We start from the raw sequence: 19,178 nt of genomic DNA on the forward strand, positions 1-19,178 counted from the left end.
TCTCCATATCTTTTCCTGAATCTATTCCTATTTTATTCTAGAACCTCGCGATATTCACACACACACACACACACACACACACACACACACACACACACACAGCCCACACAACTCTAAAAACTGTTTTTGAAAAGAAAAATCACTGGTGAGAAGCATTTTTTTTTAATGGAAGAAAGAGGCATCTAAGTCAGTCAGGAGAAAAATGAGTGATAAACTCTCAGAAGCTGAAAAGGAAGTGATGGATCCTGTGAGTAGAAAGACCAATTGAGGCCTGGAGGGAGCAAACAGAACTTCAGCAGGGACTACTCCGGGGCCCATGCCTGAAACAGAGATTTCCTGGAAAAATATCACAAAGATGACGGATGACCCACAGGAGAGGCAAAGCCCTCCAAACAAGAACAAACCAAAACAAAACAAAACAAAACCCTAAAGCAGTCAGCACTCACTGGAAAAAAAAAAAACACAAAAAAACACAAAACAAACCAAAAACCCTCCAGTCTGAGACAATATGGCTTGCCTTGTTTTTCCTGCAATACATAACTCCATGGATTCCCCTCGCTCAAACATTTGTTCCATGCTGAAATTTTCCAAATGACAGTGCAATTAGCCAGTTTGGGTCACGAGAGTCCATTAAAAAGGCACCTTAACTCTTCTGAACAGGTTTAGGTATAGAGCGGCCAGATAATGATTTACTTTAAAAAAAAAAAATGCGGTCACAGTTTCTGAAGGGCGAAAATATCATTTAAATTCAATCTGCTGCTTCGGTTGTAAGGGAGGCCGCATTTGCTGTCCCTCCAAGCTGCCTTCCTTTAAACCGGGGAGAACGCCGGGCGGATGTTCAGGCTGCAAAGTCTCCTGGGTCTCTGGGCTTGAGAAGAGCGTTTCTCCAACATAATCAATTTTAAAATATGCAAATGTCTGCCTATGTTTACACAGAGACGATTTCATCTTCTACCTTAAATGGCAAAAAAAAAAAAAAAAGTTATATTTCCAGAAGAATTCACTACTAAACTACTTCATGTTGAAGTTGAGTTGCCAAGATGCATCATCATATGTAATTTATGTGATTTCTACACATTTTAATTGCCAAATTCAAACGGAATGAACTATATTAATGAAAATCCAAGCAGTTGCAGTAACCCTTGGCTTAATCCATATTTAACAAGTATTGACAGGCTTTTTTTTTTATTAGGAAGGCAATAATCACACACCATCTGCTGCCAGTTAAATGGAACTAATTCAATTGTTAAATTACAAATGTAAAGGACTGAGTTATAAATATGTTTGATTAAAATGGACCCTGGGCAGATTTCTTTCGGTAGTGTCAGGTGCCACCATCTCTCAGTCTTTTAAGGGTGGATAATTCAGTTCCTTGCTTTCTTTCTTCCTCTGCTTTACAGTTTCAGGGTATGAACACTTCTGTCAGAAAATGGGCAAGAACAAGATGTGACAAGTATACGTACATCCGTGCAAGGTGTATGACTCCATGTTAAAAGCAGCAACGATGCATTGTTTGGACTTGTTTTTAAAGGACAAAAAGTGGCCAAAATGCTTGGCTGTATCTAATAATAAGCCTAATTTATCTATATAATAATCTAATAATAAGCCTCCTTATGGCAAACGCAAAACAGAATTTTTCATTGGACCACAGAGTGTTCAGATTCATGAATTTCTACACTCACAGACATATTTAGTAAATAAAATTGTTATGAATCACCACTTAATTTATTCCATCCTTTCTGAGTCCATTTATGAAATTTATATTCTCCGTGAGTCAACTTATAAAAATATCTAAGAATTTTGGTTAAACATAGCAGATGGTCTCTTTGAGTCCTGAGCTAACTAATATAAGAATGAAAAACCAAATATATATACACACACACACACACACACACACACACACACACACACAAAGAGATCAGGAAAGAAGAGACTAGTGAAAATGAGATTTCAACAAAATTTTGAAAGACAGAAAGTAGATGGAGAAATTGTTCAATGATTTCACAGAGAAGAGGACAGAAGGTTACACATCTCACAGAAATCCTGAGAATTTCAGCCATTAGAGACACTGACACCATGGAAAGCAGAGTTGAGTTGCAGGAATAAAAATTAGGACTTCATTAAAGCTGGTATATAAATCGTAGCCTCTCAGGTCTCTCCTTAACCCAGCAGAGTCAGGCCACTGCCCTAAAGGCAGTCCTTTTTCTTTCCATTCGTTACAGGGAAAACTGAAGTCTAACCTCAAAGAAATTCTAAACTTTCCACGTGCAGTTTACTTGCATCATCCATAAATGAGAATAGAGCAAAGGAACACTAATATTTCAAGAAGGCTCAGTGCTAGATAGCCTCCATTTGCCTCTCCAGAACCACCCCGCTATCACAAACACTCCAGTATGACTCAGGAAGCCAAGCCCTACAGACTGTATCATCCAGGCTCCCCAGTCCTGCCTCCCGTGTGAATTAGGTGAATGGGAGGCACCAGCCACAAATCACGGGTGAAGGAACAGTGGATTTCTCCCCCTCCTGGGCCACAGGTTATCAGTAGCAACATTCCCTTATCAAACAATATATTATTTATTCAACAATCTAATAATGACTTTTTTAAATATGAAATTTATTGTCAAATTGGTTTCCATACAACACCCAGTGCTCATCCCAACAGGTGCCCTCATCAATGCCCATCACCCTCTTTCCCCTCCCCCCCCACCCCCCCCATCAACCCTCAGTTTATTCTCAGTTTTTAAGAGTCTCTTATGGTTTGCCTCCCTCCTTCTCTTTTCCTTTCCTTTTCCCTTCCCCTCCCCCATGGTCTTCTGTTAAGTTCTCAGGATCCACATAAGAGTGAAAACATATGGTATCTGTCTTTCTCTGTATGACCCAGCAATAGCACTGCTAGGGATTTACCCAAGGGATACAGGAGGGCTGATGCATAGGAGCGCTTGTACCCCAAAGTTTATAGCAGCACTTTCAACAATAGCCAAATTATGGAAAGAGCCTAAATGTCCATCAACTGATGAATGGATAAAGAAATTGTGGTTTATATACACAATGGAATACTACTTGGCAATGAGAAAGAATGAAATAATGGCCTTTTGTAGCAACGTGGATGGAACTGGAGAGTGTGATGCTAAATGACATTTTTTTTAAGTTGCTACTTTCAGGCAACCCTCCTCTCCAGCGACCACTATGATTAGTGATCTCTCCAGGTTCCAATAATTTCTCCCTCCCCTGCCTTTTAGGCCTCAGGGAAGTAACAGCTCTTTGCAGCTGCTAACCTCTGCTTTTCACCATTCCTTGTTGTTAATCCTTAGCCCTACAAACAGACCACACTTGAGTGTGCCAACTGTTACCTACCAGAAATCCTATCGATACAGCCTCTGACTTGAAAGTGACTGAACAAGTCAAACAAGCAGAAACATCTTTTAAGAAATAGCTAGTAACATAGGAACAGAAAACATAAAAAAAAATAACATCAGAGAGTTAACAATGATATTAAGATAATACATTTAATAAACAATAATAAGAACATAATGCTAGAGGAAAGAAACCATCAGAGAACCAAAACACTCTCTTGGAAATTAAAAATTTACATAACTGAGACAAAAACATAAGATAAAAGACAGAACAAAGAAAATCTACCAGAAAATAGATCAAGAATTACCAAAACGGGAAAATGGGAGAGAAAATATACAAAAATTTGAGCATTAATCCAGGACATAGAATATCCCACAGATAGGTGTTCCAGAAAGAATGAAGAGAGAAAACAGAAGGAACAAATTATCAAGAAAATAATTTTAGAAATTAGGGAATCTGTGTGAGGGATGGATAAGAATTATTTGTACTATTTTTGCAACTTTTTTATAATATTAAAATTATTTCAAAATGAAAAGTTTATTTATATAGTATATGTACACACATATATAACATTCATAAAATTTTATTTGGCTATCTACAATGAGTTAAGAAAAAACATGCAATATACAAAGAATCAAAATGGCCCTGGACTTCTCAAAGGCCATGAGGATGTGAAAGTAATAAAGCAATAATGTAAGCTTGGCATTTTAATATTAAGTGCATATATTAATTTGATAAAAATAAAATTAATTGAAAAATAAAATAAAAATACAATGACCAAATACTTACTCCTTATATGTCCTATCATTAATAGTAAGATCTAGTTAGATCTGCATTATTTGGATATCTATATCCAAAGATAAGCTGAATTAACTTCAAGAAGCTTCTTGGTGAAATAAATAACCTGTGGCATGGAAATAATGATGTACCTTAAAATCACCTAGATAAAAGCTCATCCGTTCATACCTTATTTGATTTTCCAGAATAGTCATAATTTCAAATATTTTATCCTACTGTCTTGATAAATATGCTTATGGTTGCCAGATAACATGTCCTAATTTTCTGATTGAAAACTATTGTTACTCTACCTTTAACCTATCACTAATGTGATTTAAACACATCAAAGAACTTAATGCTGTGCTATCACAAACCTTTTACACAAGATACAGAAAAATCTATTGCCTACGTCTTCAGTGTGATAAAGGTCACCTTCAGACAAAACAATCATCGCGCTGTTTTAGCCTTGGCATTTAAAGAATTACAGCTACGGTTCTAGAAATATAGATCCATTTCGAAATCACCTGCCACAGTTTGCTTAACCTTTTCAGATAGCTAAATCATAAGGTGTGTTGCAAGTAAAGTGAAGAGCTTTAAAAGAAAATATATAAGTGGTTGATCATGAGGCAAGAGGAAAAAAGAAGCATCAGTGCTTTCATATCCATCTTCTCACTGAGTTTTCTTTTTTAGATATTTTTATTGAGTTTTAAATTTAATTCCGTGTTGTTAGCATACAGTGTTACATTAGTTTCAAGTGTACAACATAGAGGTTCCACAATTCTTTACATTACTCAGTATTCATCATAATAAGTGTGCTCTTAATCCCCTTCACCTATTTCACCCATTCCCCCACCTACCTCCCCTCTGGCCTCCATCAGTTTGTTCTCTTGTAGTTAAGAGTCCGTTTCTTGGTTTGTCTCTCTCTTTTTGTTTTCCCTTTGTTCACATATTTTGTTCCTTAAATTCCACACATGAGTGAAATCATATAGTATTTGTCTTCCTCTGACCAACTTATTTCACTTAGCCTCATTTTCTCTAGCTCCATCCATGTCATTGGAAATGGCAAGATTTCATTCTTTTGTTATGGCTGAGTAATATTCCAGTGTGTGTGTGTGTGTGTGTGTGTGTGTGTGTGTGTGTGTGTGTGTGTGTCACATCTTCTTTGTCCATTCATCTATCAATGGACACTTGGACTGCTTCCATAATTTGGCTATTGTAAATAATGTTGCAATAAAAATAGGCATGCATGTATCCCTTTGAATTAGTTTTTTTGTTTGTTGGTTTTTTTGTGGGTTTTTTTGGTAAATACCAACTAGTGTGATTACCGGATGATAGGGTAGCTCTATTTCTACCTTTTTGAGGATCCTCCACACTCTTTTCACAGTGGCTGCACCAGTTTGCATTCCCACCGATAGTGCAAGTATCCCCTTTCTCCACACCCTTCCCAACACCTGTTGTTTCTTGTGTTGTTGGTTTAAGTCATTCTGACAGGTGTGAGGTGATATCTCACTTTGATTTTGATTTGCACTTCCCTGATGATGAGTGATGTTGAGCATCTTTTCATACACCTGTTGGCCATCGATCTTCCTGAATTTGTTGAGACCTGTTTTGTGGGCTAATATGTGATCTCTTCTGGATAATGTTGCATGTGCACTTGAAAAGAATGTGTATTCTGCTACATTAGGATGGAATGTTCTGAATATATCTATTACATCCATCTGTTCCAGAGTGTCATTTAAAGCCACAGTCTTCATGTTGGTTCTCTGTTTGGATAATCTGTCCATTGATGTAAGTGGAGTATTAAAGTCCCTTATTATTATTATATTATTATTGATTAGTTTCTTTATGCTTGTTGGATGTTTTCTGTATTTCGGGACTTTCTTATCGGGGATATAAATATTTATAATTGCTGTATCTTCTTGTTGGATTGTCCCCTTTATTATTATATAGTGCCCTTATTTGTCTCATTACAATCTTTGTTTTAAAGTCTATTTTGTCCAATAAAAGTATAGCTACTTCAGCTTTCATCTGACATCCATTTACATTCAAAATAATTATTTTTTTTTAATTTTTTTTTCAACGTTTATTTATTTTTGGGACAGAGAGAGACAGAGCATGAACGGGGGAGGGGCAGAGAGAGAGGGAGACACAGAATCGGAAACAGGCTCCAGGCTCTGAGCCATCAGCCCAGAGCCCGACGCGGGGCTCGAACTCACGGACCGCGAGATCGTGACCTGGCTGAAGTCGGACGCTTAACCGACTGCGCCACCCAGGCGCCCCTCAAAATAATTATTAACAGATGTACATATATTGCCATGTTGTCACTTGTTCTGTGGATGTTGCTATAGATTTCCTTTAATTCTTCTTCTCTTGCTCTCTTTCATGGTTTCCTGGCTTTCTTTAGTGATATACTTGGATTCTTTTCTCCTTATTCTTTGCATATCTATCACTTGTTTTTGATTTGCAGTTACCATTAGATTTGTATATAACATCATCTGCATATAGCAGATATATTAAGTAGATGGTTGCTTACATTTGAACCAATTCTTTATTCCTTCCCACCCCCCAACACACATTTTAGGTATATGGTGTCATATTTACAGGCTTTTATTTTGTGAATCTCTTTACTGATTTTTTTTTTATTTTTTTTTTAACGTTTATTGATTTTTTTGAGACAGAGAGAGACAAAGCATGAACGGGGGAGGGTCAGAGAGAGGGAGACACAGAATCTGAAACAGGCTCCAGACTCTGAGCTGTGTCAGCACAGGGCCCGACATGGGGCTCGAACTCACGGACCGCGAGATCATGACCTGAGCCGAAGCCAGACGCTTAACCGACTGAGCCACCCAGGCGCCCCTCTTTACTGATTTTTAAAGATATGCTTATTTTTACTTTTTATCATTCCTAATTTTCATACTCTCATTTATAGTCTTTCCTTTCTCAGTGTCCCCTTTAATATTTCTTAGGACTGGTTTAGTGATCATGAATTCCTTTAGTTTTTATTTGTTCGAGAAACTCTTTACCTCTCCTTCTATTCTGAATGATAGCCTTGCTGCATAGAGTATTCCTGAATGAAGATTTTTCCCTTTCAGCACTTTGAATATATTATGCCACTCCCTCCTAGCCTACAAAGTTTCTGCTGAAATATTCGCTGATAGCCTTATGGGGCTTCCCCTTGCATGTAACTGTCCTCTTTTCTCTTGCTACTTCTATTTTTTTTTTCTTTATCACGATGTTTTGCCATTTTAATTACCATGTGTCTTGGCAAGGCCCTCCTTGGGTTGATTTTATGGGAAGATCTCTGTGCCTTTTGTATCTGGATATCTGTTTCCTTCCCTAGATTAGGGAGCTTTTAACCTATTATTACTTCAAATAAAATTTCTGACCCATTTTTTCTCTCTTCTTCTTCTGGGATCCCTATAATGCAAATGTTATTTTACTTGATGAAGTCACTGAGTTCCCTAAGTCTATTCTCAATTTGCATTTTTTTTTCTATCTCACCTGCTCAGCTTGATTACTTTCTATTATTCTGTCTTCCAGGTCATTATTTATTCCTCTGCTTCCTCTAGCCTACTATTTATTCCATCAAGTGTATTTTTAATTTCATTTATTGTGTTCTTCATCTCTTGTTGTTTCTTTTTTAGCTCTTTGTTAGGGATCTCACTGATGTCCTCCACTCTTTTCTCAAGACCAGTGAGTATCTTTATGATCATTACTTTGAATTCTTTATCAGGCATATAACTTAAATCTGTTTCACTTAGGTCTCTTGCTGTGGTATTGTCCTGTCCTTTCATTTGGGACACATTCCTCTGTATCCTCATTTTGTCTACCTCCCTGTGTCTGTTGCTGTACGTTAGGCAAGTCAGCTACATCTCCTGCTCTTGAAGGTAATGGCCTTATGAAGGAGAATTCCTGTAATGCCCTATAGTGCAGTTTTCCCTGTTCCCCAAAACCTGGCACTTCAGGGAATGTCTCCAATGTATTTTGCCTATGTTCTGTTGTGTCCTGGCCACTTATCCCTTCAGTCCAATCATCTGCAGAGGCTCCCTTTGCCTGTTGTGGGCAGTGTTTGGTCCCCAGCCAGGTGGGGTGCATTTTAACAAGATGCATGTTGGTCTGCTTGCAAAATGAGACCTACGGTTGCCACCACCAGGCACCCCATGATTCATATTTTCTTAATCCAACAGCTTTTATCCATTTGTTCAAAATGTTTGTTGAGCCACTACTATGCACCAGATACTGTTTCTGGATGTTGGGATATGGCACTGGGTAAGAAAATGCCTTTGGTTTCACAAGTTTACACTCTATTAGGAGGAGATAGATAAGAAAATATGCAATTAAAATGGGCAATTTCATGTGGTAACAAATCCTTAAAGAATACACACACACACACACACACACACACACACACACACACACACACACACACATCTTCATCCATTCATCAGTCTATGGACACATAGGCTCTTTCCATAATTTGGCACCTGGGTGGCTCAGTTAGTTGACTGTCTGACTTCGGCTCAGGTCATGATCTCATAGATTGTGGTTTCAAGCCCTATGTTGAGCTCTGCGCTGATAGCTCAGAGCCTGGAGCCTGCTTTGGATTCCGTCTCCCTCTCTCTCTGTCCACCCCCCTGCTCACACACTCTCTCTCTCTCTCTCTCTCTCTCTCTCAAAATAAATAAACATGATAATAAAAAAAATTTTTTAAAGAAAGTACGAATCAGATACAGAGAATTCAGTGGTTTCATGGAGAAGTAGGCATCTATGTAGAATCTTAATAGTATCGATGGGGGTCACCACAAGGAGAATAATATTCTTTCCAGCAAGCCAGCCTCCACAATTTTGGTAGCTGTCACCATACAACATTAAAATTTATCTTGATCTTGACATATTGGTGTGAGACCTTTACATCTCACCCAGCAATTATTTACAAGGGACAATACCATCCCCTTAGGGCATATTTTTTTTTGTTTTATTTTGCTTTGGCTGTGGGGTACTTTTTGACAAATATATACAACGAACAGTACCTGCAGAGTTTTGCTGGCCTGAGACTGAGGAATCTAAATATCCTGAAATGTACTGGGCAATCTCTCACCATGAAGAATTACCCTGAAAAAAAACAAAAACAAAAAACACCAATATTGCTTCTCTTAGAGACATTGCAGGGCTAAGCTTCGTAGCTTCATTGGCTGCTGTGACTAGGAACCAGAGAATTCAAATGTTCTCTTTATGAACAACTATACCTGCTTACTCTCTGGCAAGAGAATTCTCTTCCTCTGCCGATATGTCTACCCTTAGCCCAGAAACATTTCCTGGACTGCTTCTTCCAAGAATTCCTTACTTCTAATTAAGATAAACCTCCTTATATCTCATGCCTTAAATGATCAACATTTTAGTAAATATCTGACAAGTGATTTTTTTCCCACAGTCTCTATTCTCAAAAGGAGTTGAACTAACAGCATTATAGGTCTTGAACAATATTTTTAAAAACAAGGTTTTTAGATGATGATTCACTCATTCATGCAACAAATATTTCTTAGTGATTTCTACATACTAGGTGTTCCTCTGATAATAGAGCAATTAACATCAGAAACATTGCTACTGTCATGGAGGTCCCATTGTAGCAGAGGAAGATTAAAAAATAAATAAAATAGGAAATAAATAAGCAATAAATAAAAGATAAAGCATAACAGGTGGTCATAAGTGCTCTAAAGGAAGAGTGGACAGAGAGGGAAAACAGCAAGTAAGAAGGGCTGGTAATAGAATTTTAATAGAGTGATGAAGGACCCAGCAAGGAGGTGACATTTGAGGCAGGCCTAGGGGGAAAAAAAGTAAGAAACAGGTCATGAGAGACAACAGGAAAAGCAAATGCAACAAAGTGGGAGCCTCCCTGGCATGTTCAAAGGATAGCAAGGTAGGGAGGGGAGTAGATCATTAAGGAACCTTGCAGGCCATTGGAACAATGTTGGCTATTACTTGTAATGAGATGTGAAACCATTGAAGGGATTTAAACAGAGTAGTGTCATGATCTTATTTACATTTTAATAGAAACATTCTTGCTCCTATGTTGGGAATAAATTTAAGGCCAAGGTGGGAGCAGGGAGAACATCCACATGAGAGAAAACCTAGATAAGAGGATGTTGGCTTGTACCAATGTTGTAACTATGAAAGTTGTGAGAAATGGTCACAATGGGAGCATATTCTTAAGTTAAAGCTGCCCAACTATGCTAAAAAATTATTTCTGAAGTCAAGAATGATTCCCACACATTGCCCTGACAACTATAAGAGGTACAGGGCTATTTCTTATGGAAATGGGAAAGGCCACAAGAAGAGGACATTTGGGGGTGCGCTTATCCTAAGAGGGTAAGGTGAAATCCTGGGGGTTCTAAAGATCCATCATGGTTCCCCCTAAAGCCTCAACATCAGGTCTACAAGGCTTTAGGGCTTTCCAGTGCTTAAGAGTAGAACTCTACAAAGCAAAGCAAAGTATTCCCTGTCTGGTCTAAAAGCTCCTCCCAAAAGGAGAGTGAAAGTGGGAAATCTAGAAAGGCATGAAAGAGAAAGGAAATCCAACTCTGGTCCATGAAACGCAAAGAAAAGGCATATGACTGTCAAATTTCAGACTGCAATTACTCATCATCCAAAATGCAACTTTAAATCCCTAGTGCACAGGCAGAAGGAAGTTAGATGAAAACAGTATTAAGAGACAGTGGAAGCGAGAGGGTATCACGGAGAGAATTCAGAATGACAGAAAGCCAAAATGAAAGAAAGGCAAGCAGGCAAGAAGGGATGGAGGCAGTGAGGGAGGGGGGAGTCACCAGAATGATATCAGCACTCAATGCTTTTGTGTCGTTTCAAATACCTTGTGGAGAACAAAACTAGAAGACCTTTTCCTAACATTACTTGCAAACGTGCCCTTGATGGTTGCTGGTTACTTATTAGCACTCATTTTAGTCTTTCCCCTTCTTCCTTTTTGGCCAAGAGTGTTCCCGCAGTAGATACTAAAATGTATCTTCTATCCCTCCATTTTTCTGCTCCTGAGGGCTATTGTGCTGGTACCTAATGCTTAGGGCCGCGACAGCTGCCCAGTTAGAGGTGGCAGTGATATCAGGAAGACATAACCAACAATCACCGTCAAGGCAGGAGTAACAGAGTGTGGGCCCTTGAAGACCCTGTGCCAAGGAACCAACTCTGGGACTTTAGGTTTCTGGATTTCTTCTTCCACAGGATAATTTCTATTGTTTGAACCACTGAAGTCAGGGGTTTTATTATTTGTAACATAAAGCATTCCCACCCGAAGCACTTGCTCTGTACCACTGGTTCTCAAAGTGTGATCCTCATACCAACAACAAGAGTCTCACCTGGAAACTTTACAAAAACACAAGATTCCCCAGGCCTACCCTAGCCTCTGGAGATGAGACCCAGCAATCTAGTTTAACAAGCCTTCCAGGTGATACCCCTACAGTTCTAGAACCCCTGCACTGTACTTTAAGCAGCAGGGGCAGAAGGATATGAAAATTTTCATTCAATTCTCCTGAACTCTGACTCGGAAGTGCAGGGTCTATCAGGGCAGAACGAAGAATCTATTTCAACAGAAAGATCTATGCTTATATCTTGGAGACTGTAAGCAGTAAACCTATGGGCAAAATCATGAAACATTTGAAACAGCCCCAGTCTTTGCCACAGGTTTATCCTCCTGAGTATAATTATTCATGAGGGATATTGAAAACTTAACTACAAGGAGGAGAAAAAGGTATTAAGTCCTTCTACAGGCTCAAGAAAGGCCCTTCCCCTCAATATGCCACATCAAGGCCAAAGCTAATTTCACAGCCACTGCTAATACCCTTTCTATATGCATATTTTAACCACCTCACCTATAATCCCGAACTTGGTCCCAGCTGTTAAATTTATATATCAGTTGCTGGCAGCAGCTAAGTTTTTAAGCATGGCCAATCATATTCTATACATTCTGAATTTAAAACATTTGAAACTAATTTAATGGTTATGTCTAGCATTAGATATTTTAAGTGCCGCAATAAAGTCATTGCTTTCCTGACTTGTGGAACACATAATACAATTGCCACTGTGTGTTTTGACTGTCAAAATGATTCATTACATCCTGTATGAAACTTTTTTTTTTTTTACAAAGGGAGAACAGTTACATCAAATAATTTGGACGGAAGTTTAAACCCAAGGTCATCAAAGTGCTTGACACACCTCTTGGAATTCATTGAAATTCAAGTACATTCTCTGAAATGATTTGAAGTCTCTTCCCAAATACACGAGTCTCCTGAAAGCCACAACTTGCCATCGTGCTAACTGAGCTGTTAAGCAATTATCAGTGACAGCTGTAGCTCAGGGATACGCCAAGCAAGACCTGCACGCAGCCAACTTTTCGAAATTCTTTCAGCTGACAGTTACTGGATTAACATCTGACACAGTTCAACTAGCTCCACTTTATTTGTGATAATGGGGTCCCCAGATACAAAATCCGCTGAGCACCTACTAAGTGCCAAGCTCAGTGCTGCATAAATCCACACATATGACCCCACACACATTTGTCATCACAATCTCAAGAAGAGGAAACTGTTACCACAACTCTAGAACTCATGATATTTGAGTTCAGATGTCTCTGATTCCAAAGTGCTGCTGCTTTTTTTTTAAGGTTTTGTGTATGTTTAGGGTTATTTTTTCCCCCTAGGGTTTTGTGTATAATAATTTGCCTAATTCTTAAAACCGTTTTGTCACATGAGAAGCCTATATCCTAATGTTTAAGAAATAGGACACCTTCCACATTTCACTGTAAATTTGAGAACAAGATGTCCCATTTTGAGCCAGTCCTCGACTAAATCATGACTACATTAAGCTCAGGGGCTGTCCCACTTCCTTTTGGGAGAAAAAAGAGTAGAGAAAGAGTGGGTAAAGAAGGAAGGCAGGCAAGGACCCAGGCACTCACCCAGTCCCTACCCTGTGGTAGCCATGGTGCCTGATCATTTCTGCACATGTTAATTTATTTAACATTATTCTCCCCACTACCCAATGAAGTAGATATTTGTTCCAGTGGTGAAGCTGAGTCTTAAATTGCTGAGATAATTGCCCGGAAATTAGAGGAAACTACTCAGAGGTACAACTGGGATTAAAATTTAGTTCTGCTTGATCAAAAGTAATTGCCTTTCCCTTCACACCTTTAGGATATATGCACTCCCTCCTCCCTCTCTTCCTGGAGTAAAGCTCTAATAATAAAATTTTAGGCAACAGGGCAAGTCCCCTATTTCCCACTGTAGACAAATGCTTCCTTTGGCCATGCTGGCTTTGGTCCCGATTAATACTGAAAAATATGTGACTGCATCAATCAAAAACTTCATTTTTAGCCAAGCACTTGAACTGCTATTCTCTTTACTGCTGAGCTCCGTACTTGGGTTTCACCATCTTTGATTTCCCCCGGGCATCTTTTTGATGGATTCACCGTGAAAGCAGGGTTGAAAAGAGGAAGACAACCAACTAATAAGTTTACAGTATTATGATTGGAAAATCAATGCAGCTCCCTTACAACACATACATTTTATTTAAAATGCAAATATTAATTACAGATTGATTTACATGAAGTATTGCGCAGGCATTTTCACTAAGAAACTGCTGGTTTGTGGTCCATTCATTCCTTTACCAAATAGGAACTTTACAAAATCTAGGACGCATTAAAGGGACTGCTTTATAAAATCAGAGTAGAAAAATTCTTACTGTAATGTTTTCCTTCATTTTAACAGGATTCTCAGCAGTTTCCCATGCTGTACTTCTCAGCACTCATTTATCAAAATAAAGAAGGTTTAGACCTCCACATACAGTTAATCTGCAATGATTGTCAAATGTATTCTAATTGATTTAATGCCCATTAAAATTCTATTTTGACATATAAGACACCCAGACATGTAATAAATAAATGATCAGTCATCTAGCACAACCAGAAAAATCACATTGATTATAAATTATTCAAAGTGAAATGGTGTCTCAGCAAAATCTTTAGACCCTCTCTGAGAATTAGATAAATAAGGAAGAAGAAAAATCAAGATTTTAAATGGATTTGCATGGCCAAATTGGTATTATGCTTCAAATGCCCATTAATAGTTACAAGAAAATAAGGCTACAACAAGCTTAAGTATTTACATTACTCTTGCTATATTCCACGAAAGAAGATAAAATCAAGAATGTTTCATTAAAATTATGAAGATTTTTGGGGCGCCTGGGTGGCGCAGTCAGTTAAGCGTCCGACTTCAGCCAGGTCACGATCTCGCGGTCCGTGAGTTCGAGACCCGCGTCAGGCTCTGGGCTGATGGCTCGGAGCCTGGAGCCTGTTTCCGATTCTGTGTCTCCCTCTCTCTCTGCCCCTCCCCCGTTCATGCTCTCTCTGTCCCAAAAATAAATAAAAAACGTTGAAAAAAAAATTAAAAAAAAAAATTATGAAGATTTTTTATTTTGAGGTTTAATGTTAGACCAACTACTTTCCCAGAAATCTAATATGCCATGAAATGAATCTTGAAAAGCATGAAGATATTTTCAAGGAAACAAGATGAATTTTGTGCTTGTGAGAACAAAAAAAAAAGGAAGCAGACACACAAGACTTAACACACTTTAAGCATTTCACTCTTTGAGAGAGAGTACGTGTAGATATATCTATACATCAGAGAGAGACAGAGAGAGAGAGGGAGAGATCAAGGGAAAGGGAGAGCATGAAAGCAGAAAATTTGGAAACACATGAAAGATTTGGCATATTTGACCATGTTGAGTGTGGTAAGGAGCTTGTCAGATGATAATTTACAAAACCGGATTGGATGAATCTAACAGCCAAGTGAAATGGGCTGTGTGCTCACCAATCATCATTTCATCATTGGGTTCTCTTGGGTTAGGCTAAATGTATAGGAATATTCAGCAAAGATCAGAAACACAAATCATCTGATACACTGTGTCACATATTTATGTACAAGGATTGAAGTAAAAAGAAAAAAAAAAAAAAGCTGAGTTAATGTGTGGTGTTCATTGTAATTTTGTCCAGCACATCTAAGTATTCATTCCTTTGGGCAAACTCACCTTCCCAGCCCTTCCAGGATGGCTTAACCACATGTGGCTCAAGAGGTTCAATCTGTGCCTGAGACTGAGGTGAATAGGTTACAATTATTGATTCAGAAATACATAGGTGACTGACTTCCTATCACTAAGATGCAAGAAATTTATTGTGGCTTCTAAAAAGGATGTTTACGCACCCTTATGAGAGATTTTCTAGAAGGGAACTTCTCTCTCCCTAATGTTGACCAGAAAACATCTATCCCTGGGAATGGTTGACATCATTACTTAAATAAGAAAAAAATAAGAATAAAGCTGACATGGGGTGCCTGGGTGGCTTGGTTAAGTGTCAGTTAGTGTCCAACTTCAGCTCAGGTCATGATCTCGTGGTCTGTGGGTTTGAGCCCTGCTTTAGGCTCTGTGCTCACAGCTCAGAGCCTGGAGCCTGCTTCAGATTCTATGTCTCCCTCTCTCTCTGCCCCTCCCCTGCTTGCTCTCTGTCTCTCTCAAAAATAAACATTAAAAAAAATTTCAATAAAAAAAAAAGAATAAAGCCGACACTGTCAAAGGCAGTACAAAGAGACATAGATGAACTCAATAGCTGATGAACTGAAAGAGCCACTATATCAAACCAGGCTCAGAGACTCTTACCTTTATATTTACTGATATATAACCAGTGAACTATCTTCACTGTTCAGGCAAGTTTGAGATGGTCTTCTCTTACTTAGAACCAAACCCACTAAAAGTGATGTAATTTATAAAGTGTCAATTCAATCAAAAGTATGTATTTAGCTTCTACTTTTAAAAAGGAACTAACAGGGGTGCGTGGGTGGCGCAGTCGGTTAAGCGTCCGACTTCAGCCAGGTCACGATCTCGCAGTCCGTGAGTTCGAGCCCCGCGTCGGGCTCTGGGCTGATGGCTCAGAGCCTGGAGCCTGTTTCTGATTCTGTGTCTCCCTCTCTCTCTGCCCCTCCCCCGTTCATGCTCTGTCTCTCTCTGTCCCAAAAAAATAAATATACGTTAAAAAAAAAAAAAAAAAAGGAACTAACATTTTGGGGCACCTGGGTGGCTCAGTTGGTTAAGCATCTGACTCTTGATTTCAGTTCAGGTCATGATCTCGTGGTTTCTGAGATCGAGCCCCACATCAGGCTGCATGTAGACAGCGCAGAACCTGCTTGGGATTCTTTCCTTCTCTGCCCCTCCTCACTACACACGATCTTTATCTATCTCTCTCAAAATAAACAAATAAACTTTTTTTAAAAAAAAGGTACTAACATTTATTAAAAAAGGGTCATACTTCCAGACTACATCCAGATGATAAAATAGAACTCCGCATCACTCAGCTTTTATTACATTACATGATCCTAACAGACCACCCCAAGATTCCACGGCTTATATCAACACAGGATTATTTTTCACTTTGGTTACAAGCCCATTATTGGCCTCCCCCATGTTGTCTTCATTCTGAACACCTGTGTTTGTGGTGTAGCCTTGGAGACTAGCTTACAATCTCAACAAGCAGCAGAGCCTAACATATGGCTCTGCCCAATTTCTTTTTTTTTTTTTTAATTTTTTTTTTCAACGTTTATTTATTTTTGGGACAGAGAGAGACAGAGCATGAACGGGGGAGGAGCAGAGAGAGAGGGAGACACAGAATCAGAAACATCTGCCCAATTTCTTAACACAGTCTCCAGCCCCACTCATCTGTGGGGTATATTTAAAGGCCCTCCCCAAACAGAGAGACTGAACAGTGACCTTTACCAAAGACAAAACACAAGGAATGGCCTACTCAATTGCAAAGCTTACCCTGAATACTGTTAGGGCACAGCCTGAGGCTATATCTGAACATCAAGTCATGCCAGTAGGACCATCCAGTCAAGGAATACACCCTAAGACTCCACCCACCTAGAAGTGATTGTAGATCATGGCACTCAGTCCTGCCCACTGTGGAACACAACTAGTGGCACCACCCTGCCAGAGAACATGGCCTAAAAACCTACCCAACCAGAGGAGATTATGGAACCTACCAAAGGCCCCATCTGGTTGTGGTAAATAGCCAGCAGGCCCACTCAATCAGCGATCAACCCAAAAGACCCACTTGAAAACAGAACCCAGTCAGCAGGCTCACTAAACCAAAGAGGCCACCTACAGGCACCCCTCAACCCCTCACAATTAGAGCACAGTCAGTGACCTTACCCAACTAGAGACCCCAAAAGCAAGACTCACCTGTTCACAGATACTACCAGATGTACCATCCAGTATGCCAAGCTGACCTACTGGTAAAGATCTTTCCCTGCTGAAACGAACCTATAAAGTCTGGAAGAGGAGACCACTTATTTAAATGTACAGATACCAATGCATATACAAGGATCATAAAGAATCAAGTAAACATGACACATAAAGGTAACTAATAAAGTTCAATGACTGATCCTAAAGAAATATGGATCTATAAACTCTTTGAAAAACTAAATTCAGAATAATTCTCTTAAAGAAGTTCATTGAACTACAACAAAAAGGCAATTAAGCAAAATTAGGAAAACAATGCATGAACAAAATGAGAAGTCCAACAAAGAAGCAGAAACCACAAAAACAATCTGAGATGAAGACTATAATAGTTGAACTAAAAAATTCAATAGAGTAAAACAGCAACTTTATTACAATATATAAATGTATCAAAATAACGCACTATGAACCTTAAATTTACATAATGTTACATGCCAAATTTATTCAATAAGAAAAGAATTCCATAGGCAGTTTCAATATCAGACTCGAAGAAGAAAGAATCAGTGAAGTTGAAGACAGATCTTTTGACATTATCTGAATTATATGGATTATGCAGAAGAGAAAGGGACAGAAAGCATATTTAAATAAATAATGGACAAAATTTTTCCAAATTTTGGGTGAAAAATGGACATCCACATGCATGAGGCTAAAAGGAGCCCAAATAAGTTGAACTTGAAAAGTTCTATACTGAGACACATTATAATTAAGTTGTTAAAAACCAAAGATGAAGAAAGAATTTTGAAAGCAACAGTAGAAAAGCAATTCGTCACAAACAAGGGAGCCGCCTCCCCTCCCCAATGTTATCAGCAGTCTCACAGTGGGAATTTTGCAGGCCAGGAGACATGGAAGATATATTCAAATTCTCAAACAAACAAAACTCAACCAAAACTATTATATCTGGCAAAGCTGTCCTTTAGAAATGAAGTAGAAATAAAGAATTTACCAAACAAACAAAATCTAAGGAAGTTCATCACCCCTGGACCAGCTGCACAAAAAATGCCAAAGAATATTCTACAGTGGAAATGAACAGAGGCTAATTAATGTTATAAAAACATATGCGTGTGTATAACTCATCAGTAAAGGTAAATGTAATCAAACTCAGGTTCTCTAATATTGTAATGGTAGTATGTGAACCACTGTAAACTCTAATTTAGGAGTTAAAAAATAATAAAAATAAACTAGCAACAATAGTTTGTTATTAGAAACACAATATAAATAAGATACAAATTATAACATCAATAACCTAAAATGTGAGGGGGGGGATAAAAATGTACGTATTCTATAAATTTATTATCAGCTTAAAAATGGGATGTTCTAAGGTATTTTATGTAAGTCTCCTGGTCACTGTAAAGGAACAGCCTTTAGTAGAAATACAAAAGATAATAATACAGGTGTCAAAGCATACCACCACAATATCATCAATCATAAGAAACACAGCAAAAGAGGAAGCAAGGAACAAAGTATCTGTAAAACAGTCAGAAAAAAATTAACAAAAAGGCAATAGTAAGATCTTATCCATCAGTAATTACTTTGAATGTAAATGGATTAAAATTCTCCAATCAAAAGGCCTAGGATGACTGAATAGATTAAAAAGATCCACAGAAAGCTGCCAACAAGAGGTTCCCTTCAGCTTTAAGGTGACACATAGACTAAGAATAAAGGTGGTCAAAAGGTACAAGCTTCCAGTTATAAAATGAGTAATTTCT

General features: G+C 38.5%; 1 long non-coding RNA gene across 1 annotated transcript in view; it reads right to left on the reverse strand.

The window, feature by feature from the left end:
* Positions 1 to 205: 205 nt before the first annotated feature.
* The window catches only part of LOC147579490 (uncharacterized), a 35,146-nt gene continuing 16,173 nt past the window's right edge, over positions 206 to 19,178 (reverse strand). The window contains exons 3-4 of the long non-coding RNA XR_015253180.1: positions 9,162 to 9,243; positions 206 to 955 (exon numbers count right to left, since the gene is read on the reverse strand). This is a non-coding gene — a long non-coding RNA (uncharacterized LOC147579490). The remainder of the gene's footprint in view (positions 956 to 9,161; positions 9,244 to 19,178) is intronic.

Source organism: Puma concolor, chromosome B4, assembly GCF_028749965.1.
Source record: "Puma concolor isolate L17-30 chromosome B4, mPumCon1.1.hap2, whole genome shotgun sequence".
NCBI classification, from domain to species: domain Eukaryota; kingdom Metazoa; phylum Chordata; class Mammalia; order Carnivora; family Felidae; genus Puma; species Puma concolor.